The sequence below is a fragment of the Bufo gargarizans genome, chromosome 7, assembly GCF_014858855.1.
Source record: "Bufo gargarizans isolate SCDJY-AF-19 chromosome 7, ASM1485885v1, whole genome shotgun sequence".
Taxonomy (NCBI): Eukaryota; Metazoa; Chordata; class Amphibia; order Anura; family Bufonidae; genus Bufo; species Bufo gargarizans.
The window spans coordinates 199,349,174-199,376,624 of NC_058086.1; positions in this window are offsets into that span (position 1 = coordinate 199,349,174).

A 27,451-nucleotide genomic window follows, 5' to 3' on the forward strand; every position below is an offset into this window, starting at 1 on the left:
CCAATTGGGGGGACACGGATGCAGCCCTCTGTGCGTAGCACTTCAGACCTTTGTGCCTTAAGTATACTCCACTCGCTTGGCTAACATTGAGATATATGCTTTTTATTATATTTTTTATATATTTTATATGAATTTTACCTTGGTGCATCCAATATATAGTGTTGATTGTTTAATAAATTTTTATTCAACTTCCACGTGCAATCCGATTGTTTTGAGTGCCGGTTCTATCCAGTCTATATTACATTGATCAGAATCAGGGGGTTCTTCTTTGAACCTGTGCACCTGTCGTGTCGAATCACAGTGAGCCACCTGCACAGCATCCTTTGCACTCTTTCACACGTGCGTTGCGGGAAAATGTGCGGGTACGTTGCGGGAACACGCACGATTTTTCAGCGCGAGTGCAAAACATTGTAAAGCGTTTTGCACTCGCATGAGAAAAATCGCGCATGTTTGGTACCCGAACTTCTTCACAGAAGTTCGGGCTTGGGATCGGTGTTCTGTAGATTTCATTATTTTCCCTTATAACATGGTTATAAGGGAAAATAATAGCATTCTGAATACAGAATGTATAGTAAAATAGCGCTAGAGGGGTTAAAAAAATATAAAAATAATTTAACTCACCTTAATCCACTTGTTCGCGAAGCCGGCATCTCCTTCTGTCTTCATCTTAGCTGTGTGGAGGAACAGGACCTGTGGTGACGTCACTCCGGTCATCACGTGATCCATCACCATGGTAAAAGACACTGTTATGGGGGAGATCTGTGGATGACGGACACTGTTATGGGGGGATCTGTGGATGACGGACACTGTTATGGGGGGATCTGTGGATGACGGACACTGTTATGGGGGGGGATCTGTGGATGACGGACACTGTTATGGGGGAGATCTGTGGATGACGGACACTGTTATGGGGGGGATCTGTGGATGACGGACACTGTTATGGGGGGGATCTGTGGATGACGGTCACTGTTATGGGGGGGATCTGTGGATGACGGTCACTGTTATGGGGGGGATCTGTGGATGACGGTCACTGTTACGGGGGGGATCTGTGGCTTGCACTGTTACAGGGGGGTATCTGTGTTGGCACTGTTACAGGGGGGGGGCTGTGGCTGGCACTGTTACAGGGGGGGATTTGTGGCTGGCACTGTTACAGGGGGGGATCTGTGGCTGGCACTGTTACGGGGGGGGGGTCTGTGGCTGGCACTGTTACAGGGGGGGGGGGGGTCTGTGGCTGGCACTGTTGTATATGTGCCATCCACAGACCCCCAGCCCATAACAGTGCCATCCACAGACCCCCCAGCCCATAACTGTGCCATCCACAGATCGCCCCCGCACCCCCCGCCTGCCGCCGCCGCCACCATACAAATATAAGATGTGATATTCAATTAATAATTATCAAACATGCCCCCTCACTGTCTCCTATTACTACCTTACATCCTAATCGCTGCTGTTTTCAGGCAGGCAGGACGGGCGGCCGGCGCGTCTCACTGACGTCACTTGCCTGCGCCGCCTGCTTCATTCATAAAGTAGGCGGCGCAGGCACGTGACAAGAGTTACGCTGCCGCCCGCCCGGCCTGCATGAATTCAACAGCAGCGATTAGGATGTAAGGTAGTAATAGGAGACAGTGAGGGGGCATGTTTGATAATTATTCATTGAATATGACATCGTATATTAGTATACCAGAGTGGCGGGGCGGTGCTATACTACACTGACTGCACCGCCCCGCCGCTATTGCCAGCCCCCAGACCCTCCTCCAAGTCCCTCCCCGTCCCCGCTCGTTCCTACATCGCTGCCAGCGATGTAATACTGCAAGCATTCGCCCCATAAGATGCAGGGGCATTTCTCCCCCATTTTGGGGGAAGAAAAAGTGCGCCTTATGGGGCGAAAAATACGGTATATTGCGGGGCAACCCAAAGTTGAATGAACCTCTCCTCTGTCTGGGTGCCGGGGCCTAAAAATATCTGACAGTGGCCTGTTCCAGTGTTGGGTGACATGAGGCCTGATTCTCTGCTATGACATGAAGCCTGATTCTCTGCTTTGGGACCTCTCTCCTTTGTCTGGGTGCCGGGGCCTAAATATCTGACAATGGCCTGTTCCAGCGGTGGGTGACGTGAAGCCTGTTTCTCTGCTATGACATGAAGCCTGATTGTCTCTAATGGGACATCTCTCCTCTGTCTGGGTGTCGGGGCCTAAATATCTGACAGTGGCCTGTTCCAGTGGTGGGTGACATGAAGCCTGATTCTCTGCTATGGGACCTCTCTCCTCTGTCTGGGTGCCGGGGCCTAAAAATATCTGACAATGGCCTGTTCCAGTGGTGGGTGACATGAAGTCTGATTCTCTGCTATGACATGAAGCCTGATTCTCAGCTATGGGACCTCTCTCCTCTGTCTGGGTGCCAGGGCCTAAATATCTGAAAGTGGCCTGTTCCAGTGGTGGGTGACATGAAGCCTGATTCTCTGCCATGAGACCTCTCTCCAATTGATATTGGTTAATTTTTATTTATTTTATTTTTATTCATTTCCCTATCCACATTTGTTTGCAGGGGATTTACCTACATTTTGCTGCCTTTTGCAGCCCTCTAGCCCTTTCCTGGACTGTTTTACAGCCTTTTTAGTGCCGAAAAGTTAGGGTCCCTATTGACTTCAATGGTGTTCGGGTTCGGGGCGAAGTTCGGATCCCGAACCCGAACATTTCCGGGATGTTCGGCCGAACTTCTCGAACCCGAACATCCAGATGTTCGCTCAACTCTAGTCAAGGGTGTTATTTTAGTTTCAAACAGAAACTTATTAAAAGCTGGAACATTTGTTGGATTTTGATCTCTTCACATCTTGTTAATCTTAATTTCAAAGTTTTTTTTATAGAGGATGGACCTCCACATGATTTCTGGTTTATAATCTAAACTAGTTAACATCATCTTGTAAATGCGATGCTAAATCTTTTTTTTTTTCGTTTTACACTTTAGGAAGTGCATGATGATTTCTGATCTGCAAATGCATTATCCATCTGTTACAAAACTACAACTCCCACTATGCCAGCATATAACTTACGATCCACCTCAAAGACTACAGTGTATTCTGCCTACATTTGTTTCTGCCACTGCTTTAAGGGTACGGCCACGCAGTTAATATTTCAGATGCAGGGATACACTGCATCCTAGGTGCTACTGCTGAAATCTTTCATGTAGGCCTTCAAAAGAGAGTTAACATTTAAGTCTATGAATGAATGTCAGCATTGAGGTCTGACCTAAAGGCCCAAGTGTATTCAATAGCATATTGGTCCCTTTTCTGGCCCATGCTTGCTTGATCTTGATTGCTCCATATGTTACACAGTCCGCAAGAACAGTAATTAAACAGTAAAATCGTTGTCTTAGAAGTTTATTCCTAGTTTAGTCTAAACTCTTAGGTCGAGATTTTTGGATATGCAAGGCTCTGTTCACACTTCCGCCAGAGGCTTTATATGGGGCATCTGATGGCAATCCCATCACATACAATAAAGCTGTATTTTTACAGTCAAAACACAGGCACCACACCAGGACCCATTGGATTATAATTCAGTGGATCAGATTGTAATATTTTGTGTTGCAGCCCACTTCTGCAACTTGAATGGCTCCATGCTGTCCATGCAGTTCGTTGTGTACATGGATACCACATGGATGTAAAATGCACCGGTATGAATCAGGCCTAAGAATGATTTTCCTTTTTTTGTATTAATAATCCTTTAAACATCTTGAATTTACCAGTCCATTTACATATGCTCAGGAATTCACTACTGACAATACATAACAGATAATGCAACATCCTGCCCCCAGAGTCACCATATACTGCAAACTGCAAAAGATTAACAAAATGTATATACTTTAATATGTAATATCTGCATATGTATGTATGTGCACATGGTAACAACAGGCCATGTCCCTAGTAACCACTAGATGGGGCTGGTGTAACTAAATAGAAGAGATAGCACATTGCATAGAGTTCATTTTTAGAGTCTAGCTTAGGTAGGGGAGGAGAATGAAGCATATTCCTGCAGGCTCGGACTGTCCCACAGGGGAATAGATGAATTCCCTGATGGGGCCCTGAGTATAGTGGTGCCCCAGTCCCACATCCCCTGCATAAGTAATACGTGGCACAGTAGACTGACTGCATTACATAAAGACAGCATACAGAATCTCAGCCAGCCTATGCCAGTATAAAACACTGGGTATATTATTTAACAAGATATCCACTTTATTATTATAGATGCATGGAGTGGTTGCAATCACTTCTAGGTATAGAGGCAGCTAAGCCACTGTCCTCTTTCCCCAGGAACCTGCCTTCTCAAAGTCACTGCAGGGACCTCCATAATCAATCATCTTGAATTTTTTGCTGTTGCTGCCACTGTGTGAGCATGTACGGTAGTATTTGCATGTAGTTGTACAGTGGGGCCTCCAGAATCAATTTTAATGGTGGGCCCCAGGCACCCTAGTCCAACACTGAATGTGAGAAGCTGTGACTGAAGCTCATCCTGGACCTGGTACCACCCTGGATAGAGCCAGAACAACTACAAAAAGGAGACCGCCGGATTAAAGGAGAGGTGTAGAGACAGTCCAGTAGAGACAACTGTTTAGGACATAGGCTCTTCAGCACCTATGTCCAGAAGATGCCTCCGAGGCCTTGATACACATGTAGGGAACTGCTAATACTACTTAGATGTAGTGTATCTAGCCCCTTTGCCCCTGCTGCTTTGCATCAGAAACCCCAGAGATTCAGTACAAGGTTTGTTTTGTAAACACAGTATGTCAGAGCCGTGAGGGACAGAGCTGCAGTAAGGAGACATCTTATGTCTCTAGGAGTCTAAGGCAAGTGGCATGTGTAATCTTTATAACTAGGAGGAATAGATAAGCAGAGCTTCGAGTATCTATATCCTTAAGATCAGCTAGTGAGGATGGAGTGTATAAGAATAGATTGCCACCTGCTTCTCTCTGTCTTCCTCACACAGAGATGGTAGTTTTGATCTGTGTTACTTATATATTCACAGAATCTAGCTAGTGATTGTTGTAGGATCTCTGTCTTTTGCAATACTGCTGTGTCCTCAGGATACTGCATGTATGTACTATTATTATTCTTACCCTTATAAAGTTACTGTTATAACCTTATGAGGTATCTATATGTATTCTTCAGACTCTGAGATTAGTACAGTAATCCTTGTTAAGGCTGCTAACAATACTTCATATGTAAGTCCCAGGAAGAGATCCTCCCTGTAATACAGAGGCTCTAACCTGGGTGGAGGCACTGATATACTTCACTTATGTTCCCACTCTTCCATTCAGCGAAGGCTCTAGGTCCCATTTTACACACAGGTCAGCACCTGAGACTGTGGTGGGAGGGATATTACCCCCCTCCCCCCTATAATAGAACAAGGCACGAGAGCACAGGATATTCAGCATATTTTCTGATGTTTGGAAGAGAGTCTAGGCTACCTATTGACATCTTCTTGGGGGTCTCCATCGATGGTATCAGTCATCGAAATCATTACCAATATGTTGCACGTTGGAAAGAAACGCTTAAGAGTGTTTATCAGCTGGCTGAGGAGAATGCAGCCAAAGTGAATGAAGGAAATAAAAGGAGATTTGATCTTCGGGTAAGATACAGAGAATTGAGCCCTGGTGACTGTGTTCTGCTACGGAATGGGCTGAGGAGAATGCAGCCAAAGTGAATGAAGGAAATAAAAGGAGATTTGATCTTCGGGTAAGATACAGAGAATTGAGCCCTGGTGACTGTGTTCTGCTACGGAATTTGGAAGCATCTGCAAAACATAAGCTGGCCAATAGATGGTGAAGTAAACTCTTTACCGTGGTGGATCAACTGCCTGGGATACCAGTCTACAAGATAAAAGGACGGGAGGATCAGAACTTGGCATGGAAATCATTTATTGCCTATACCTCTGATTGATGGCACAGATATCTCCAATGACTGTTCAGCCTGCGATTCTCCCCAGTCCTTGGCCAATATTCCACCCGACCTTCCTGATACTATTGAGAGTGATTGACTGTGGCTCCTGAATTTTCTAGCTCACCAATATCTTCTCCTTCAGGGAGATCTATGAACCCTCAAACTCCAGAATTCGTGCTTACATCTGTATCTACGGATGAGCAGAGATCTAGCTCTCCCATGACACCAGCACCATCACTTCCCATAGCAAACAACCCTAGTTTTGGGCCTGGGGGCATACTAGTTTACCTCAAATAGAGGTACGGAGAGGAGAGAGAATAAGACACCCCCCACCTATTCTGATATATGATAGTTTGGAGGACCTCAGATTTACTACTTAGCCTCATTTATATCATGCTTGGGTGGGTGCAGTGTCCACTTTGGTCGATATGTTACCAATTTTCGCTCCTGTTGGCATGTATACCAATTAACCTGTTGTGCCTCTGTAAATGCAAAAATCAACCATCTTGATGTTGTCATTGGTAATGTTGACTGTATACCATGACTTGAAGATTTCACCAAAGTGAGAGTGTAGGAAACTGCTAATACTGATGAGATGTAGTGTATCTAGCCTCTTTGCCCCTGCTGTCTTGCTTCAGAAACCCCAGAGATTCAGTACAAGGTTTGTTTTGTAAACACAGTATGTCGGAGCCATGAGGGACCAGAGCTGCAGTAAGGAGACATCTTATGTCTCCAGAAGTCTAAGGCAAGTGGCATGTGTAATCTTTATAACTAGGAGGAATAGATAAGCAGAGCTTCGAGTATCTATATCCTTAAGATCAGCTAGTGAGGTTGGAGTGTATAAGAATAGATTGCCACCTGCTTCTCTCTGTCTCCCTCACACAGAGACGGTAGTTTTGAACTACGTTGCTTATATATTCACAGAATATAGCTAGTGATTGTAGTTAGGGATCAGTATATAGTTCAAGGTAGTGATAGGTTAAGCTTCTGATGGCCAACTAGATAGTTAGAGGCCCGGTTGCACTGGTAGATTAGTTGGCAGGTTAAGGACTCAGTGTTAGGGTAGTCAGGCCTGCATCTACTACAGTTGCTGCTGTCCTGTTTGCTTCTTGGAAGAAATCCTTTCATCATCGTCATCGACTTCTTCTGATCGTCTGTCTGTCATCTGAAAGAGTCCTGGATCTACAGTCATCCACAGGGTATATAACTTAAGATTGTTGCAGGATCTCTGGTTATTGCAAAACTGCTGTGTCCTCAGGATACTGCATGTATGTACTATTATTATTCTTACCCTTATAAAGTTACTGTTATAACCTTATGAGGTATCTATATGTATTCTTTAGACTGTGAGATTAGTACAGTAATCCTTGTTAAGGCTGCTAACAATACTTCATATGTAAGTCCCAGGTAGAGATCCTCCCTGTAATACAGAGGCTTTAACCTGGGTGGAGGCACTGATATACTTCACTTATGTTCCCACTCTTCCATTCAGCGAAGGCTCTAGGTCCCATTATACACACAGGTCAGCGCCAGAGTCTGTTGTGGGAGGGATATTACTCACCCCCCTCCAAATAGGGGTACACACACCTAGACATTTAGTGGAGTGCAACTCAAAACCTTCCCCAATGAGGGCACCTCAACTGCCATCAAGCAGAAGGACCCCAGAGCTTAGAGTACAGCTACTACACAAATCCAGTCACCCGCTCCCCCCCACGCCCCTGAAGCCCAGTCACTCCCAGTGTCTGACTTAGCAAATTTACATGTTCAGTACCTCAGACCTGGGGGTTTCTGCAAATGTTTTATTGTATATAGTCATGCAGGGGTGTTGCTAGGTTAAAACATTCGAGGCCTGGGCCCCTGATGTTTTGTCCCAGGCCCCAAATGTCCTGCCTGCCTGCTAGATACAACTGTATTGCCATCCTCAGGACAGCAATACAATTGAATCTAATACACTGGAAGATCTGAAGAACCTTTGGTGACATCACAGGTCATGTGACCAGCAAAACAGGCAGTGGTTGAGAAGTACCTGCGATGATGCGATGATGTCACCATCATGTGGCCAGTGCAGGAGAGGAGGGCAGTGAAGGGAAGAAGCTGTGGTGAGATCTGCTACATGAGAAGAGGTAAGTGAAGGGAGAGGCAGAGCAATGCTGGGAGTTGTGGTTATTTAACTGGGACTGTATGTTAGGGCTGATGGGAGGGATGTTATTTACATGGGACTGTGTGTTGGAGGTGGCTTGGGAGGGGGTCATGTTATTTACATGGGACTGTATGTTGATGGCGGCTGTGGGAGGGAGTGATATTATTTACATGGGACTGAATGCTGAGGGGGCAATGTTATTTACATGGGACTGTATGTTGAGCTGGTGGGGAGAATTATGTTATTTACTTGGGAATGAATGTTGAGGGGGTGATGTTTACATGAGATTGCATGTTGGAGGCGGCTGGGGAGGAGGTGATGTTATTTACATGGGACTGTATTTTGGAGGGGGCTGGAGAGATGGTGTGGTGTTATTTACATGGGACTCTATGGCGGAGGGAGGGAAAAAGTGTTATTTACATGGGACTGTATGTTGGAGTGGGTGAAGGGAGGGGAGTGATGTTATTTACATATGACTGTATTTTGGAGGGGTAGGCGAGATGGTGTGGTGTTATTTACATGGACAGAGGAATATAATTACAGGGGGCACTGCAGGGGCATTATAAATACTGGGGGCATTTCAGGGTTCAGGGTGACCATTATAATAGTAGGGGGCAGTATAAATACTGGGGGCACTGTAGGGGTATTATAAATCCAGGGGACATTAGGCATTCTTATTACTACTAGGGGCTCTATAGGAGGGACATATAGATCTGCCTTATTTCTACTAAGAGCACAATGGGGGCCTTATTACTACTGAGGGGTCTGTAGAGAGCTTTATTTCCACTGGGGAGAAAATAGGGGGCCTTATTTCTACTGGCGGCTCTGTGAGGGTATTATTAATACTGGAGGGCTCTTCTACTAAAAGAGGCCCTCTTGGGGAGCATTATCCCTGTTAGGGGCACTGTAGGGGACAGTATTACTAATGAGCACTCTAGAAGGGAATTACTATTGGTGGGACTATGAGGAGCACTATTACTATGGGGGCACTCATATTTCTTCAGTATAGTATTTGGGGATATTGGGGAGCACAGCGAGCAGCAGGATAACACTGTGGGGACTCCAGGTTGGGGGATGATTATAGAAATGTGAGGAAGCTAAGATGTCTGTGTGTCACACTCTGCAGAGACGAGGCGGCTGAAAGAAGTTGTCCGGACCGAATGGAGAAGATGATGACAGAGAAGATCTACATCCGAGGAGACGTCACCTGGAGGCCCTGGATGTGACAGGTATGTGCTGCTGTATAGCAAGTACAGCAAAATTCGGTGTGTGGGGAGAGGGGGAGGAGACTTAGAGAAATGGGCCATATTCATTGAGGCTTGGGCCCCAGATCTTTTGAGACTCTAGCAATGCCGCTGTAGTCATGTATTGCTATTATTATGTATTTTAATGTTTTGGCCATTTGCTCCAGCAAGGGAAGGTATGGTGGCAATGGTTGGCAGGAACAGGGCTGACTACCCTTTTCCTCCCCTTTTGTTAAGAGTCGGCTGTTCCTACTTCCTGCCAGGTTCCAGTCCAGACAGCAAGGAGTGAGAAAGCACATGCAGAGTTCCTAGGAGCCATATCCAAATCTCCTGTGTGACCAACATTCCACAGACATATTAAGAAACTAGATCCAGTTCTCCTGTGAGACCACTACTCCAGAGAGATCTGCAGTATCAATAACACGGCTTCAAGAAAGCATCAGTGTCAAGACAGGAGAGTGATCAGTGAGATTACGGCTTTATGCCTCATTCACACAGTCAGTGTTCGGTCAGTGATTTCCATCAGTGATTAGGAGCCAAAACCAGGCGTAGCTCTAAACACAGAACAGGTGCAGATCTTTCCCTTATACCTTATGTCTGTGGAGGCTCCAATCCTGATTTTGGCTCACAATCACTGATGGAAATCACTGACCAAAACACAAATGTGTGAATAAGGCTTTACAGACGCTGCTGCAAGATGAAGGACTACGGCTGAGACACCCATTACCTAAACCACCACTAGGTCACAAAAACATCAACCTTGTATTGTAGTGGACACCTATATTCACAAGCGCATTCCAGTGCCATTAAATGGCCATCCAACAAACCACCATACCTCCTTATCTGGTGCTAGAAACTGCAATTTGTACTAAATGCTGCTGGATGTGCCACAAGTTATATTTTTCACTAAGTAAAAAGAAATTTTTGTACATTTACATGTGGCCTGATTCTTTAAACCACCTTTTCACTGCACCGATCCCCAGGGAGCAACGGCCTGAGTGAATACACCTCATCAGGGCCACTATCACTCCCATCCTCTACACCAGCTGCTCATTGGCTCACTGCACATGTATGTTAGTATGAAAACTGAATAGCACATCTCTGCATATGTATGGCTTCTAAAGCTAAAGTGCCTAATCAAATGATTAATGTCTATAAATACAAGTTGGTGCAAGCATGTTATCTAAGCCTCTTTCTCCTACCTGCGGTTTGGCACATTTTGTACTGTTGTATTGGATAATTAGTGCATGTCATACTATATATATATATATATATATATATATATATATATATATAATATCACCAAATAAATAATAATACAGCCCCCCTAGCACAGGACTAATGCCAGGTGAACCCTGCTTAACAACCATTATTATTTGCCTCTACATATTCCAATGGAAAATGCAGTTTTTTGGGCATTGAACAATGCTACAAAACATTTATCTTCTATGACAGTTATCGTCATGGACTAGGTGATCTACATTAATTAAGGCTACATGCACACGAACGTTGTTTGTTTCTGTGTACGTTCCGTTTTTTTTTTTTGCAGATAAGATGCCGACCCATTCATTTGAATGGGTCCGCCAAAAATGCGGACAGCACACTGTGTGCTGTCCACATCAGTATGTCCGTTCCTTAGCCCCACAAAAAAATAGAACATGTCCTATTCTTGTCCGTTTTAGGCATTATTACAATGGATCCGCAAAAATAAAAAAACGGATGGCATATGGATGTCATCCGGTTTTTCTTTTGCGGATCCGCAAAACACATACGGTCATGTGCATGTAGCCTAAGGTGTGAGGGCCGGACAAGATGCGGGTGCGTTGCGGGAAAATGCGTGATTTTTCCGTGCGACTGCAAAGCATTTTAATGCGTTTTGCACACAAGTGAAAAAAATCAACATGTTTGGTACCCAAACCCTAACCCGGACTTCTTCACAGAAGTTTGGGTTAGGTGTTGTGTAGATTTTATTATTTTCCCTTATAACATGGTTATAAGGGAAAATAATAGTATTCTGAATACAGAATGCATAGTAAAGTGTCCATTGCGGGGTTAAAAATAATAAACAAATAATAAAAAAATGTATTCCTTTTGAATCCACTTCTGGCTTTGGCTCAACATCCTGCAGGAAAATCTGCCTCAAAACCTCCTCCCAAAAACTTGGTGTGAACCTACCCTAAGGCCCCTTTCAGACGAACCGGTGTCACACTACGGACTCGCAGTGCAGCACCCGGCCTGACCTTCCAGCACTGCTGGGGTCGAATAGCATGATATTGATTTATGATGCTATGTAACCCTTACAGTTCTGGATTGTATTGTATAACACTCACAGTATTGTGTCAGTGTTATCCAGTACATTCCAGACCTCTAAGGGTTACATAGCATCATAAATCAATATACTGCTGTGCCACCCAGGCAGTGCTGGAAGGTCAGGACGGGTGCTGCACTGCGAGTCTGCAGCGTGACACTCACTCGTCTGAAAGGGGCCTAATGGTGTTATTTCAGCAGCAAGCGCATGGATTTCTGCAAAGGTGAATGAGACAATCACAGAACATTCTGCAACAAATTTGCCGCGTGTGATTTTAGAGAGGCTGCACACACAGAAATCTGCACCAAACAGCACTTATCAGCATTTATTAAAACTGGTATCAAGGAAAATTTTCTTAGTTGCCAACAGCAACCAGATTCCATCTTTCATTTTCAAAATGAAAAGTTAAATCTTATTGGTTGCTATGGGCGACTAAGTTAGTTTTCCTTTACGCCGGTTTTGATAAATCTCCCTGTGTACATGAGATTTGTCTGATCATATACAATTTACTGTTACTGTATTACACTTCGGGTTTACCACATGAATGCCGCATAATCCGCATCTTAGTGCAGGCACCCTAAGGCCTCTTTCACACTAGCATCTGGACTGAATCCTGACCCATTTATTTCAAACGGTGTTTTATATGCTACGTTTTCAGCTGCAGCAGTGGTTCCATAGAAGTGAATGGGGCTTGCGTGAAAAACAGATTGCATCCAGATACAATGCGTTTTTCACTGATGGTTGCTAGGAGATGTTGTTTGTAATTCTAGCGGGGGGTTTTCACGCGCATGAAAATAGATTGCACCTGCGAGGAAAAAACTGAAACACTGAACGCAATTGCATTCAAAACGGATTGAACTTGCATGCAAAACCATCAGTTTTAGGCCTCATGCACACGACCGTATGTATTTTGCGGTCCGCAAAATATACGGATGATGTTCGTGTGCATTGCGTATTTTGTGGAACAGAACAACTGGCCCCTAATAGAACAGTACTATACTTGTCCGTAATGCGGACAATAATAGGACATGTTCTATTTTTTTGCGGAACGGAAGTACAGACATATGGAAACAGAATGCACACGGAGTGCCTTCCATTTTTTGGGCGGACCTATTAAAATTAATGGTTCCGCATACGGTCTGAAAAATAAATTAAAAAAACGGACACGTAAAGAAAATACGTTTGTGTACATGAGCCCTTATCCTGAACAGATCCTGACACAATCTATATCGTTAGTGTGAAAGAGGCCTAACAGCGGTTTTTGGTGCGGATTTGATGCGGTTCCGCCGCAGATCTCCCCCTTCATTTGAAAAGAGTGAAATCCGCAGCTAAAACCACAAACTTATTTGACATGTGGATTGGCAGGTCAATTTCTGCACTGAAAAAGATCCAAAGTGTACATGAGATTTGTGTAATGTTATACACTTTGCTGGTACTGCACTATGCTGTGGTTTTTCTTCATGGAAATTTGTGTGGAAAAGCCGCACACATTCCGTAACATGTGCAGGTGGCCTTAGGCCTCTTTCAGACGAGAAATACGGAACTCGTCTGAGTGTAAAATGGAAAGATCTGCACCTGTTCTGTGTGTAGACTCGCACCTGGTTTTGGCTCACAATAACTGATGGAAATCAGGGTCCATTTACACGTCCGTAGTGCACTGCGGATCCACAATACACCCGGACGGCACCCCCATAGGACATGTTCTATTTTTTTCTGGAGCTGCGGACCGGAAGATCAAGGCCGCACTCCAGAAATGCGGATGCGGAGAGCACATAGTGTCCTCTCCGCATCCATTCCTCCCCCATTGAGAATAAATAGGTCCACACCCGTTCCGGATATTGCGGAATGGATGCGGACCCATTCCAAAGGAGCTCTGCAAAATGAAAGGTAGAATCTGATTGCTATGTGGTTCAATAGGTTTTTATTGAAGTTTTTCATACAAAGGAAATGAAAACAAATTATAACAGAAAACATAATGTCCTTGATTGACAAATAGTTTTCCGTAGAGTGATACATCGTGTAACAGAAAATATTAAAATAACCATGTTAGGCTCCTTTCACACTAGCGTTCGCTGGTCCGCTCGTGAGCTCCGTTTGAAGGAGCTCACGAGCGGACCCGAACGCAGCCGTCCAGCCCTGATGCAGTCTGAATGGAGCGGATCCGCTCAGACTGCATCAGTCTGGCGGCGTTCAGCCTCCGCTCCGCTCGCCTCCGCACGGACAGGCGGACAGCTGACTGCTGCTTGCAGCGTTCGGGTGTCCGCCTGGCCGTGCGGAGGCGTGCGGATCCGTGCGGATCCGTCCAGACTTACAATGTAAGTCAATGGGGACGGATCCGTTTGAAGATGCCACAATGTGGCTCAATCTTCAAGCGGATCCGTCCCCCATTGACTTTACATTGAAAGTCTGGACGGATCCGTCCGAGGCTATTTTCACACTTAGCTTTTTTTTGCCATTTTAATGCAGACGGATCCGTTCTGAACGGAGCCTCCGCCTGCATTATTATGAGCGGATCCGTTCAGAACGGATCCGCCCGAACGCTAGTGTGAAAGTAGCCTAATAAAGTGCTAATACCTGTATATCAGATTAGAGCGTAGGTCACAGGTTACAATATATAGTGAGGAAGAGCAGTGGCAAACTGACTGGATAACCAGGGTAGCCAGTTGTGAGCACCCATCCTGAATCGTAAAGTGGAGGCAAAGACCATCTCACAGGGCATGTGAGAGTTAACAGATTGCACCACCTCAGCGGCTGAGGAATTCTGTGCCAGCTTCCATTCGCGGGCAATGGTGTTGCGGGCTGCACTTAGGATATGGACAACTACCCAATGTGACTTAGTAGAGATATCTGCTAGTCCTAAACTCTCTGCTGTAACATCCCTGATAATATCAGTAATTGCAATCCAGAAAGTACCCACGGATGGGCATGACTACCACATATGCATTGGGGTCCCTACCTCTCCACACCCCCACCAACATAAGGAGGAATAGTTAGGAATCATGTGAGCCAGTCTGTTAGGGGTCAGGTACCAACGTAGTTGGATTTTTCTTGCCCGCGCTACATGATTACCACATTTGGAGCACTTAAAGGACCAATAGAGGGCTGTCCATCATTGAGCTATTGGGAAGGATTTCCCCAATTCCTGCTCCCATTTGAACATGAATGACTGTTTGCTCTCCACTTCAGGTGTTAATAGGCAAGAGTAAAAAGTAGATAACTTGGGTCGTAGTACTGCACGAGTTTCAAACAAAACGTTCAATGGTTTGCTCACATGTTGGAAAAGCAGGGGCGGCAAAGAGTTCAGTAAATGGCGGACCTGAAGATTTTGGTAAAATAATTTGTGTGGGATTAGGTATTTATCATACAATGTTGCAAAGTCCACAAGCAAGGACTTATCATATAGGCACCCAATCGTGTGAATGCCCTTTGACAACCAGCTGAATAGGGATATAGTAGGAATATGACATTTCAGAGTAGTCATAGGGAAGTCAAAAATCGGTATATATAAGAGCGTCCTAGAGTCCACGAAGCGGGACCAGATAGACATTGTGGCCTGCATGGTTACTAATGGCATTGAATGTTGAAAACGCTTTATAGAGTATGCGGCTAGAGCAGATTTTAGGGATTGCTTCCTGGTGTAGAACTCCTCAATCTGGAGCCAGCATTGAGGGGAAGATGGAGACCACCACTCAATCCCTGCTCTGCCAGGTTAACTAGGTATTAGTCCTCCAAATCTAATTGCTTCCTGGTGTAGGACTCCTCAATCTGGAGCCAGCATTGAGGGGAAGATGTAGACCACCACTCAATCGCCTGCTCTGCCAGGTTAAGGCCTCTTTCACACTACCGGTTTTTTTTTTCCGTTTTGCGGTCCGTTTTTTGCGTTCCGTATACGGTCCGTATACGGAACCATTCATTTCAATGGTTCCGCAAAAAAAACTGAATGTGTTCCGTATGCATTCCGTTTCCGTATTTCCGTTTTTCCGTTCCGTTGAAAGATAGAACATGTCCTATATTTGTCCGCAAATCACGGTCCGTGGCTCCATTCAAGTCAATGGGTCCGCAAAAAAAACGGAACACATACGGAAATGCATCCGTATGTCTTCCGTATCCGTTCCGTTTTTTGCGGAACCATCTATTGAAAATGTTATGCCCAGCCCAATTTTTTCTATGTAATTACTGTATACTGTATATGCCATACGGAAAAACGGAACAACGGAACGGAAACGGAACCACAACGGAAGCAAAAAACGGAACAACGGATCCGTGAAAAACGGACCGCAAAACACTGAAATGGACATACTGTAGTGTGAAAGAGGCCTAACTAGCTATTAGTCCTCCAAATCTAATTGGGGGTGTAAAGCTAGTTTTGATATCCTTGGTCGAGAGTTACCCAATATATAAAGCTCATCAGGTCAGACTGAAGTTGAGTAATCAATTGCTTAGATAACTGAACCGAAAATAATATAGTTTTTTAGGGAGGATTAACATCTTTGCCACATTGATGCAAGCGATCCAGGATAGGTGAACTTGGGACATTTGTGCATAGTCTCGTTTTAGATCAGCCCTTAAATTACAAAAAAATATTGACAGTGAGAAAGCTCCACCCCTAAATAGGTAATGGAGGTCTCAGCCCATTGGAACTGATGCCTATTTTGTATCTGACCTCTGGTATCCTTCGACACATGAAAAGCCAAAACTTTGGTCTTTTTAACATTTAGTTTATAGAAGAAGCAATGAGAGTATGTGTTAATAAGATGGGTCACAGCATCTAGTGATTTCTCAGGATTTGTTAAGACAAGGATGACATAATCGGCATATAATCCTATGACATAGGGGTGATCCCCTACAAAAATACCTGTGACCAAAGGGCTCTTTCTAATGAGCTCTGCCAGGGGTTCCATAACCAGGGAAAAGATCAGAGGTGACAACGGACACCCTTGTCGAGTGCCATTGGTTAAAAGTGTCGGAGAGATAACCAGAGTCCAATACCTTGGCTGATGGCCTAGTATACAGGCCCATTATGGCCGATAGAATGGGTCCTTGAAACTTGAACTTCTGTAGGACCTGACCCAGTAACCTATCAAACGCTTTTTCGGCGTCTAGGGTAACAAAGAGCGTGGGGGCCCTGGACTGGTCCGCCATCGGTATAAGATCGACTATGCGCCTAGTACCATCTCGAAGGAGGGCAGGAAAGCATTAATGCAAGTGGCCAGAATTTTAGCAAAAAGCTTAAGGTCTACATTCAGTAATGATATAGGTCGGAAATTTGCAGGCTCATCAGGGGATTTACCCGACTTGGGGAGTGTGACAACAGTAGCCATCAACATATCTGGGGGGATTTCTCGCGTGAGAAGAAAACCATTATACAGCTTACTAAAATTAGGAACTAGGTGTGACTGGAAAGTGGACTGTAATGATTAGAAACAAAGTCATCTGGGCCTGGTGCCCTACCTAATGGGGTGGCTTTGAGTGCAGATAGAATCGCTTCATCAGAGATAGGCCTGTTCAGGGACACGATCTGTTCAGCCGTAAGGGAGGGCAAGGTTATCATGCCAGAAAGGACTGAATGTCCTTCTGAGTAGGTTCAGGGGTGGAGTCATCACTATGCCAATTGTACAGTCAGGTATAATATAAGGCAAACACGTTTGCGATCTCCTGCGGGTGGGTGACCACGAGGCATCATAGTGAAGCTTCTCTATTCTATCTTCTGCCGCTCTGTGTCTAAGGCGGAGTGAGCAGTGCCCCTGCCCTGTCCCTCATGTGGTAGAAGTTTGTCTTTATATGCCTCAATACTCATTCATGTTGATACAGGAGAAGAGATCTCAGGTTCCTGACTTTTTCTAAGTTTCCCCATCCTTTGGAATACTTCTGCTTGCTCGGGTTCACTGAATCTTCGCTTGGATAGCCGATATGAGCTGCTTTCTGGGTGACTGGTGCGGAGCTAGCGAGTTAAGCAGTCGGCGCCATTAGCGTGTAGGCCACGCCCCACTGATTGATTGCTATGGGTGACTAAGCCTGTTTTCTTTTAAACCAATTTTGATAAATCTCCCCCATTAGGCCTCATGCACACGGCCGTTCCATGCATTGGGGCCAGCAATTTGCTGTCCCCAATACCCAGACAACATCTGTGCGGATTACGCAGATGGATCCAGACCCATTCAACTTGAATGGGTCTGTGATCCGTCCGCACCGCGAAAAATACCATGTTCTATTTTTTTGCGGTCCGTAGTGCTTCCATGGGGTTTCGTGCCTCGGTTCTGCACAACACCTTCTGGATTGCGGACCCATTTATACATGAGGACTAAGGTTGTGTGCATGAGAAGCTTCCCTAATAGTCACATTCATGTTTTGTTAGATGAAATGGATGACACATGAAACTCATGTCTGAACAGTATGACCACATACTTCCCTTTGACAACATACTTCCCTGTTAAAGTAGGTGAAATGTTAACAGTGACTCTGATGAATAAAGTTATGATACTGTGGAACTTCCCTGTTCATTTAAATTGCCACATTAAATGGGTTTTGTCCTTTAGAAACGATATTAGACAATGGGGGTGATTTACTAAGGCCAGCTTTTTACTTCAGTCTTAGATTTTCCCCACACTGCCGTAAGATTTGGCGTGCTCCTCATCATAAATTAGTCAGAACTATGTGCCTGGAGACAAAAACTAGGAGGTAGATTTATCAAGAGTGGTGCAAAGGAAAAATGGCTTACTTGCCCATAGCAACCAATCAGATTTCACCTTTCATTTACAAAAAGAGCTCTGAAAAATGAAAGGTGGAATCTGATTGGTTGCTATGGGCAACTAAGCCAGTTTTCCTTTACACCAGTTTTGATAAATCTCCAGTTTTTCACCAATGTTTATACCTGCTTCCAGGTGCAAATGTTAGTAAATTTGCCGGGGCTGAAACTCCCCCTACTAAATATTGTCGCATGGCTGGTTAAAAAAAATAGACTTGCGACTATTTTTATGACTAAAAAAATAACCTCCAATGTATATATGCTGTGATGTGAGGTACAGGGCAGATGTATATGAAGTAGCTGGTGCATGTCTGTAAGGAATGCCTAGTTGTGGTAGGAAGAAGCAAACATTGGCACATCCCATCCACATCCAAAACTCCAACAGTTTTCCATTGACTTGCAAAATAAAATACACCTTGCACACACAGTGTAAAAATAGTCGTTTTTTCCAGCTGATTTAAATAAAGATTAAGAAGTGGCATATTACTTCTTGGAAGCAGATTTGATTGTGAATTCCATAGAAATCAATGGGGAAGCAGAGAGACCTCAACCAAAAAAGTATTGTAAAACACTTGTAAAAAATAATCTAAAATGCCACCAAATTACAATTCTGCCACCAAAAACGACCTGTTCTCAGCTGCTGTTCTGCTACTGATTGATTTTTCTGCTGTGTATTTTAACCGTGTGAGCATAACCTCAGTGGGTGGAGGTGAGCGGGGAAACCTGCATATTAGAAATACATTTGATTCTTCCTGTACAGCTTTGGCTGCACGCTGCAAGGATTACACAGTGAGCATTTTTATACCAGTTTTTGGCCTACAATAGGTACAAGACACCTTTTTTGTATCTCTTGAAATGCCCATGTAACAGTATTTTGTTGCAGATAAGTTCTTGGCAAAGGAGTCGCGGTGGCCGGGACTTCAGCTCTGGCAAATTAACTATCATTTACACTTGAAACAGGCGTAAAAGAGGGCTAAAAACGACTCCAGCCATTGATTGGAGTAGTTTTTACTGCAGGAGCACAGACTGCCGGAGCATGCCAAAGCGCACGCATAAAAAGCTGGTCTTTGTAAATGACCCCCAGTGAGTTTAGGCAAACCACACAATAATAAATGCACACTGTTCAAATCAGCATGCCTCTCTCTTTGGAATGCTGCTTTCAGAGAGGCCAATTTTTGCCTTAAAGGACTTCTTATACACGAGGAATCCCACTATGTGCAGGCTGGGCCTGGTCCTCAGCCGTGGCAGTGGTCGGTTAACGTGCCTGCGCACATTACTGCTGAGGCCCCCTTAAATTAAACTTTTTTATTTTCCGACAACACTGGATAGCTTTTATTGATATCAGTAGCTTTTTATTACATTTTCTGGGGAGCTGAGGTTGCCAAAAAACAGCAATTTTTTAAATGTTTTTTTACCCTTAACATAATTAAAGGGGTTGTCTCATCTCGCTAGGATATGGCCCCGTTATCTGATAGGTGCAGGTCCCAAACGGAGCCCCACAATGTGGTGGCTGGAGGACTCTGGTCCGACCACCACCAAGGGCTCCCCCCATAGAAGTAAATGGGAGTGCACTGAGCATGACTGGCCACCACTCCCATTCACTTCTATGGGCCCGAGTGAAATAGCCGAGCCAGCGGTGGCCCCAAAGAAATTAATGGAGGGTGGCTGCATATGTGCAGTGCCCCCTGCACCACTTTCGGGGCTCTGTTCTCGATGTAGGTGCGGGTCGTAGCGTTGGGGCACACACCTATCAGACAATGGTGGCATATCCTGAGACAACCCCTTTTATTTTCTGTTAAGACAGCTGTGTAAGGGGTTCTTTTTTTATGGAACAGGCTGTAGTTTTTACTGGCACCATGATAGGGTACATATGATTGCTTTTTATATCATTTCTGGAAGGTTCCATTATATATTTTTTTCTTTAATGAGGTTTATTGTGCGCGATAAGTAACCTGATCATGTTATATCTCGTGTCATTACAGATGCGGCAATGCCACCTATGTATATTTAGCAGTATATTTTAAAAAATGCAGTGAAAGAAATCTGTCCTATTGGTACAAAATAAGGAGTTAGATCACTTTAAACTTTTGAGCTGCAAACTACCTTAAAGGGGTATTCCAGCTTTTTGATATTGATGTTGACCTATCCTTTGGTCAATATCTGTCACCAGATGGTTCGGTCAGTCACCAGCACCAGTAATTAAACAGTAGATGGAGCAGAAAGCAGAAGGCTCTGTCCATTGTATAGTGGTCAGTCCAGCATACTGTAGTTCAGCTACTATTCACTTGAATGGGGGCTGAGCTAAAATATGCCGGCAGAGTCACTGCACAGTGCATGGATCTTGTGCTTCCGGTTCTGTCCACTGTTTAGTTTCAGGCACTTGCAGCTGCCCTAAACATCTGTACATTGGGGGTGCTGGGTGTTGGATCCCCACTGATCTGATGTTGATGACCTATCCTACACTATCTACACTATCAGAGTTTCTCTGTTTGTAAGATGTGAATATGTAGAAGTTAAGATTCAGGGAAATCAAATAGATTTATTTTTAATAGGTCCATAGACAGCTTCCTGTGAATGCTTGTGTCAGCAGCACCTTAGAAAGAATATAGGTGGCAGTAACAGGCAGTCTATATTCTGCTGTGAATTTTATTTTTCAGTGCCCTGGTCTATAATCGAACTGCTTGCCAACCGTAAATGACTTATACTTTAAATCAACAATTGTGGTGATATGGATTCATCATTTTTTATTTTTTATTTTTAGTATTGAACTTACACAGTATAAAAACAAACAATATTAAATGTTGTGGGTATTCGCTCTGGTAGTTGGGATAAGCGGGTGCAGTACAGAGGCAAAGTACAAATTCGCAATTCAAATATCCATGTTTATTCACACCTAAGGTCAAACAAAAACACTCTTTGCAAGGTTGGTGTTTGTTCACACCAAGTAGAAAGTTTGTGCATAAAAAAACGTCACCTTTTCTGTGGTTCTGCCTCCATCAGTCCAAATGCAGGCTTTAGGTGGCCTGCACTCCCAACACACAGGTCTCAGCATTCCAGCCCACACCAGCTATTGCCAGAGCTCCTCTGTCAGAGGAGCTCTGTCAGAGAGAGGTAATCACTCACAGCTGACACTGCCAGCTGAGATTTTTTAAGGCCAGTCAAGACCCGGCCTGGAATGTGGGGAGTAGTCACCCACCCAGCACTTTGACTACTCCCAGTAAGAGCCGCCCCTGATCAGCTTTACAGCCATACTAAAATATTAAAGTGTCAATCAGCATTCGCTGCCGCGGACACCTGAAAATACTGGCTCTTACTTCACCGAGGCCAGGAACCTCGGTGACACATACCTTCCGTCAACAACGGACCCTTGCGCCTTCCTACAATGTATATACAAACTGTTCAAAATTATATAATATACACAGTTTCATGTACCTTGTAATATATTACCATGTAAAATAATGCAAAAAATTCAGTGCAGTCTCAAAAGAAAATGTAACAAACTGTTTTATGATAAATGTGGTTTCTCTGTTAGATCACTCAGAAACATAAGAATTTTTCAGTTGGAGTTATTTAAAAAAAAAAAGTGTCTACATACAGGTACAATATTTGTTAAGATGTTTTTGATTCCAGAGGGAAACAAACCAGGCTGGTGTAGTGAGCTGCATCTATATTTATTTATATAAGGAGATATATAACGCGAGTTTGACCGCGACGCGTGGTTGATTTAAGTGTGGTTGCGTAAGTGTGACTTAAGATTAAGTGACTTTAGATTCAGGGACTTCAGTGGGGGACTGTAATTAGCCAGTTTCTTAGTACTACATTATATTGTATTTTTTGCTTTGCTGGTGTAATCCCCATTTAGTATGTGTTGCACAATTGACAACGCAGTCCAGTGCACATCCTGCATGATGTATGCAGTCCTGGAACAGGAGTTCAAGGGTGCATATCTTTGTTCAAGATGTGAGCAAATTACCCGTTTGGAATCGCAAATCGAGTCTCTAAATGGGCAAATTGCAACACTGAGAGGCATTGACAATTTGCAAAAGAGTTTGCTTCTCACCGAGCAAGCACTCTTTGGGGTAGATGAGGGGGAGGGTGACAGAGAGGAGGCTGAGGAAAGTGAGGTAGCTAGCTGGGTAACATTAAGAAAGCGGGGTAGAGGGAAGAGTGTCAGGGAGGCTAGCCCTGATCTGACACACCCCAACAAGTTTGCACGTTTGGCAGATGAGGGGGATGTCAGTCCAGGGATGGCACTGCCGCAGCCAGACACTTCCTCTGCCAGTCAGGGGAATGTCAGCTCCGGTAAGCAGGGGCCCAGGAGAGCAGGGCAGGCCAGACAGGTGCTGGTAGTGGGAGACTCAATTATTAGGGGAACAGATAGGGAAATCTGTCACAAAGACCGTGATCGCCGAACAGTGTGCTGTCTTCCTGGCGCTAGAGTTCGACACATCGCGGATCGGGTTGACAGATTACTGGGAGGGGCTGGAGAAGATCCAGCGGTCATGGTCCATATCGGAACCAATGACAAAGTTAGAGGTAGGTGGAGAGTCCTTAAAAATGATTTCAGGGATTTAGGTCAAAAGCTGAGGGCAAGGACCTCAAAGGTAGTATTTTCCGAAATACTACCTGTACCACGGGCCACACAAGAGAGGCAGCGGGAGATTAGGGAAATTAACAAGTGGCTCAAAAACTGGTGTAGGAAGGAGGGGTTTGGGTTCCTGGAGAACTGGGCCGACTTCTCTGTCGGCTACAGGCTCTATCGTAGGGACGGGCTGCACCTCAATGGGGAAGGGGCAGCTGTGTTGGGGAGGAAGATGGCTAGAAGGTTGGAGGAGTGTTTAAACTAGGGACTGGGGGGGAGGGTAATTATGTTATAGAATGGGAAGATAGTGCAGATAGAGACCGGGGGCAAGGTAGTGAGACTGGGGGAGGAATGGAAGGAGGGACTAGAACAGTTCAGAAGGAAAGGTGTAGAGTAAAAAATATACATAAACCTCTCAAATGTATGTATACTAATGCCAGAAGCCTGACTAATAAAACTGGTGAACTGGAATTAGTGATGTGTGAGGAGGACTATGACATAGTGGGAATAACTGAGACATGGCTGGATGATAGCTATGACTGGGCAGTTAATGTGCAGGGTTACAGTCTGTTTAGAAAAGATCGTCAAAATCGGAGAGGGGGAGGGGTCTGCCTTTATGTAAAGTCCTGTCTAAAGCCCACACTCCGTGAAGATATAAGTGAGGGACATGAACATGTGGAGTCACTGTGGGTAGAGATACATGGAGCTAAAAACAACAATAAATTACTAATAGGAGTTTACTATAAACCACCTAATATACCAGAGTCCACAGAAAATCTACTACTAAACGAGATAGACGAGGCGGCAAATCATAATGAGGTGGTTATTATGGGGGACTTCAACTACCCAGATATAGACTGGGAAACTGAAACTTGTATATCTCATAAAGGAAACAGGTTCTTGGCAATAACTAAAGACAATTACCTCTCCCAACTGGTTCAGGACCCGACTAGAGGGACGGCCATACTGGACTTAGTATTAACCAATAGGCCTGACAGAACAACAGACGTGCAGGTTGGGGGACACCTTGGAAATAGTGACCACAAAGTAATAACCTTCCAATTATCATTCAAAAGAGTGTTTCTACAGGGAGGAACAAAAATACCAAACTTCAAAAAAGCTAAATTTAGCCAACTAAGAGAGGCCATAGGCCTAACTAAATGGGATAAAGTCCTCACAAATAAAAATACAGCCACAAAATGGGATATCTTTAAAAGCATCCTAAAATCTCATTGTGAGAGGTACATACCGTATGGGAATAAAAGGTTAAGGAACAAAAAGAAACCAATGTGGATAAACAGAACTGTAAAGAAAGCAATAAATGACAAAAAGAAAGCATATAAAACACTAAAACAGGAGGGTAGCACGGAAGCACTGAAAAACTATAAGGAAAAAAATAGAACATGCAAAAAACAAATAAAAGCGGCCAAACTAGAGACTGAGAGATTAATTGCCAAAGAGAGTAAAACTAACCCTAAAATGTTCTTCAATTATATAAATGTTAAAAAGTATAAATCTGAAGGTGTCGGCCCGTTAAAGAGTAATGAGGGGGGAGTCGCAGAGAGCGACGAGGAGAAAGCAAAGCTGTTAAATATTTTTTTCTCCAATGTATTCACTGAGGAAAATAAACTGTCAGATGACATGCCGAATGTTGAAATAAATTCCCCATTAAAAGTGTCCTGTCTGACCCAGGAAGAAGTACAACAGCGACTTAGAAAGATTAAAATAGACAAATCGCCAGGACCGGATGGCATACACCCCCGTATCCTAAGGGAATTAAGTAATGTCATAGCCAGACCCTTATTTCTGATATTTGCAGATTCTATATTGACAGGGAATGTCCCACAGGATTGGCGCATGGCAAATGTGGTGCCAATATTCAAAAAGGGTCCAAAAACAGAGCCTGGAAACTATAGGCCGGTAAGTTTGACATCTGTTGTGGGTAAACTGTTTGAAGGTTTTCTGAGAGATGCTATGTTAGAGCATCTTAACGGAAATAAGCAAATAACGCCATATCAGCATGGCTTTGTGAGGGATCGATCATGTCAAACAAATTTAATCAGTTTCTATGAGGAGGTAAGTTCTAGACTTGACAGCGGCGAATCAATGGATGTCGTGTATCTGGACTTCTCCAAAGCATTTGACACTGTACCACATAAAAGGTTAGTATATAAAATGAGAATGCTCGGACTGGGAGAAAACGTCTGTAAGTGGGTAAGTAACTGGCTCAATGATAGAAAACAGAGGGTGGTTATTAACGGTACACACTCAGATTGGGTCACTGTCACTAGTGGGGTACCTCAGGGATCAGTATTAGGCCCTATTCTCTTCAATATATTTATTAATGATCTTGTAGAAGGCTTGCATAGTAAAATATCAATTTTTGCAGATGACACTAAACTGTGTAAAGTAATTAACACTGAAGAGGACAGTATACTACTACAGAGGGATCTGGATAGATTGGAGGCTTGGGCAGATAAGTGGCAGATGAGGTTTAACACTGACAAATGTAAAGTTATGCACATGGGAAGGAATAATGCAAGTCACCCGTACTTATTAAATGCTAAAACACTCGGTAACACTGACATGGAAAAAGATCTAGGAATTTTAATAAACAGCAAACTAAGCTGCAAAAAACAGTGTCAGGCAGCTGCTGCCAAGGCCAATAAGATAATGGGTTGCATCAAAAGGGGCATAGATGCCCGTGATGAGAACATAGTCCTACCACTTTACAAATCATTAGTCAGACCACACATGGAGTACTGTGTACAGTTCTGGGCTCCAGTGAACAAAGCAGACATAGCAGAGCTGGAGAGGGTCCAGAGGAGGGCAACTAAAGTAATAACTGGAATGGGGCAACTACAGTACCCTGAAAGATTATCAAAATTAGGGTTATTCAGTTTAGAAAAAAGACGCCTGATAGGAGATCTAATTGATATGTATAAATATATCAGGGGTCAGTACAGAGATCTATCCCGTCATCTATTTATTCCCAGGACGGTGACTGTGACGAGGGGACATCCTCTGCGTCTGGAGGAAAGAAGGTTTGTACACAAACATAGAAGAGGATTCTTTACGGTAAGAGCAGTGAGACTATGGAACTCTCTGCGTGAGGAGGTGGTGATGGTAAGTACAATAAAGGAATTCAAGAGGGGCCTGGATGTATTTCTGGAGCGTAATAATATTACAGGCTATAGCTACTAGAGAGGGGTCGTTGATCCAGGGATTTATTCTGATTGCCTGATTGGAGTCGGGAAGGAATTTTTATTCCCCTAAAGTGAGGAAAATTGGCTTCTACCTCACAGGGGTTTTTTGCCTTCCTCTGGATCAACTTGCAGGATGACAGGCCGAACTGGATGGACAAATGTCTTTTTTCGGCCTTATGTACTATGTTATGTACTATGTTACTATGTTTCCTGGTGTTCCTGTTATTTCCTCTCCAGACTGTGGGGCTGAACTACCGAGCATATATGTCCACCAACACTGGACATATTAGGTGGATTTACAGAAAGGACCTCCATAACAAGCCTGGAACCACAATATCTACTCACTCGAACATTTTTTCAATGATTCCAACGTCAAAACAGTTTTGCATGACAGTTTTAATTCATGTGACAATGGTCAAAAATGATCAACCACTGTATGCAACAACAATGGCTACTGTAACATGAATGTGTTAAAACATGACAGCAATCTATAACTATTGGACAACATGGCTACTCAGCCTCACTGTGGACACAACATCACTGAGGGTTATACTATGTTGGAAAACCTTATAAAAACTCAGAAACATAATCTGATTGAGTGATTAAAACGTTTGTTTGACATAAGGCTACTTTCACACCTGCGTTTAGGTGCGGATCCGTCTGGTGTCTGCACAGACGGATCTGCACCTATAATGCAAACGTTGATATCCGTTCAGTACGGATCCATCTGCATAACTCAGTCAAAAAAACCTCTAAGGCCCCTTTCACACGGGCGTTGCGGGAAAATGTGCGGGTGCGTTGTGGGAACACCCGCGATTTTTCCGCGCGAGTGCAAGACATTGTAATGCGTTTTGCACTCGCGTGAGAAAAATCGCGCGTGTTTGGTACCCAAACCCGAACTTCTTCACAGAAGTTCGGGCTTGGGATCGGTGTTCTGTAAATTGTATTATTTTCCCTTATAACATGGTTATAAGGAAAAATAATAGCATTATGAATACAGAATGCATAGTAAAATTGCGCTGGAAGGGTTAAAAAAATAAATAATAATTTTTAACTCACCTTAGTCCACTTGCTCGCGTAGCCGGCATCTCCTTCTGTCTTGATCTTAGCTTTTTGTAGCAACAAGGACCTTTGGTGACATCAGTCATCACATGATCCATCACCATGGTAAAAGATCATGTGATGGATCATGTGATGACCGGAGTGATGTCATCACAGGTCCTGTTCATGTAATTAATGCTCACCCCAGGTCCTGTTCAGCAAAGGAGACAGAAGGAGATGCCGGCTACGCGAAC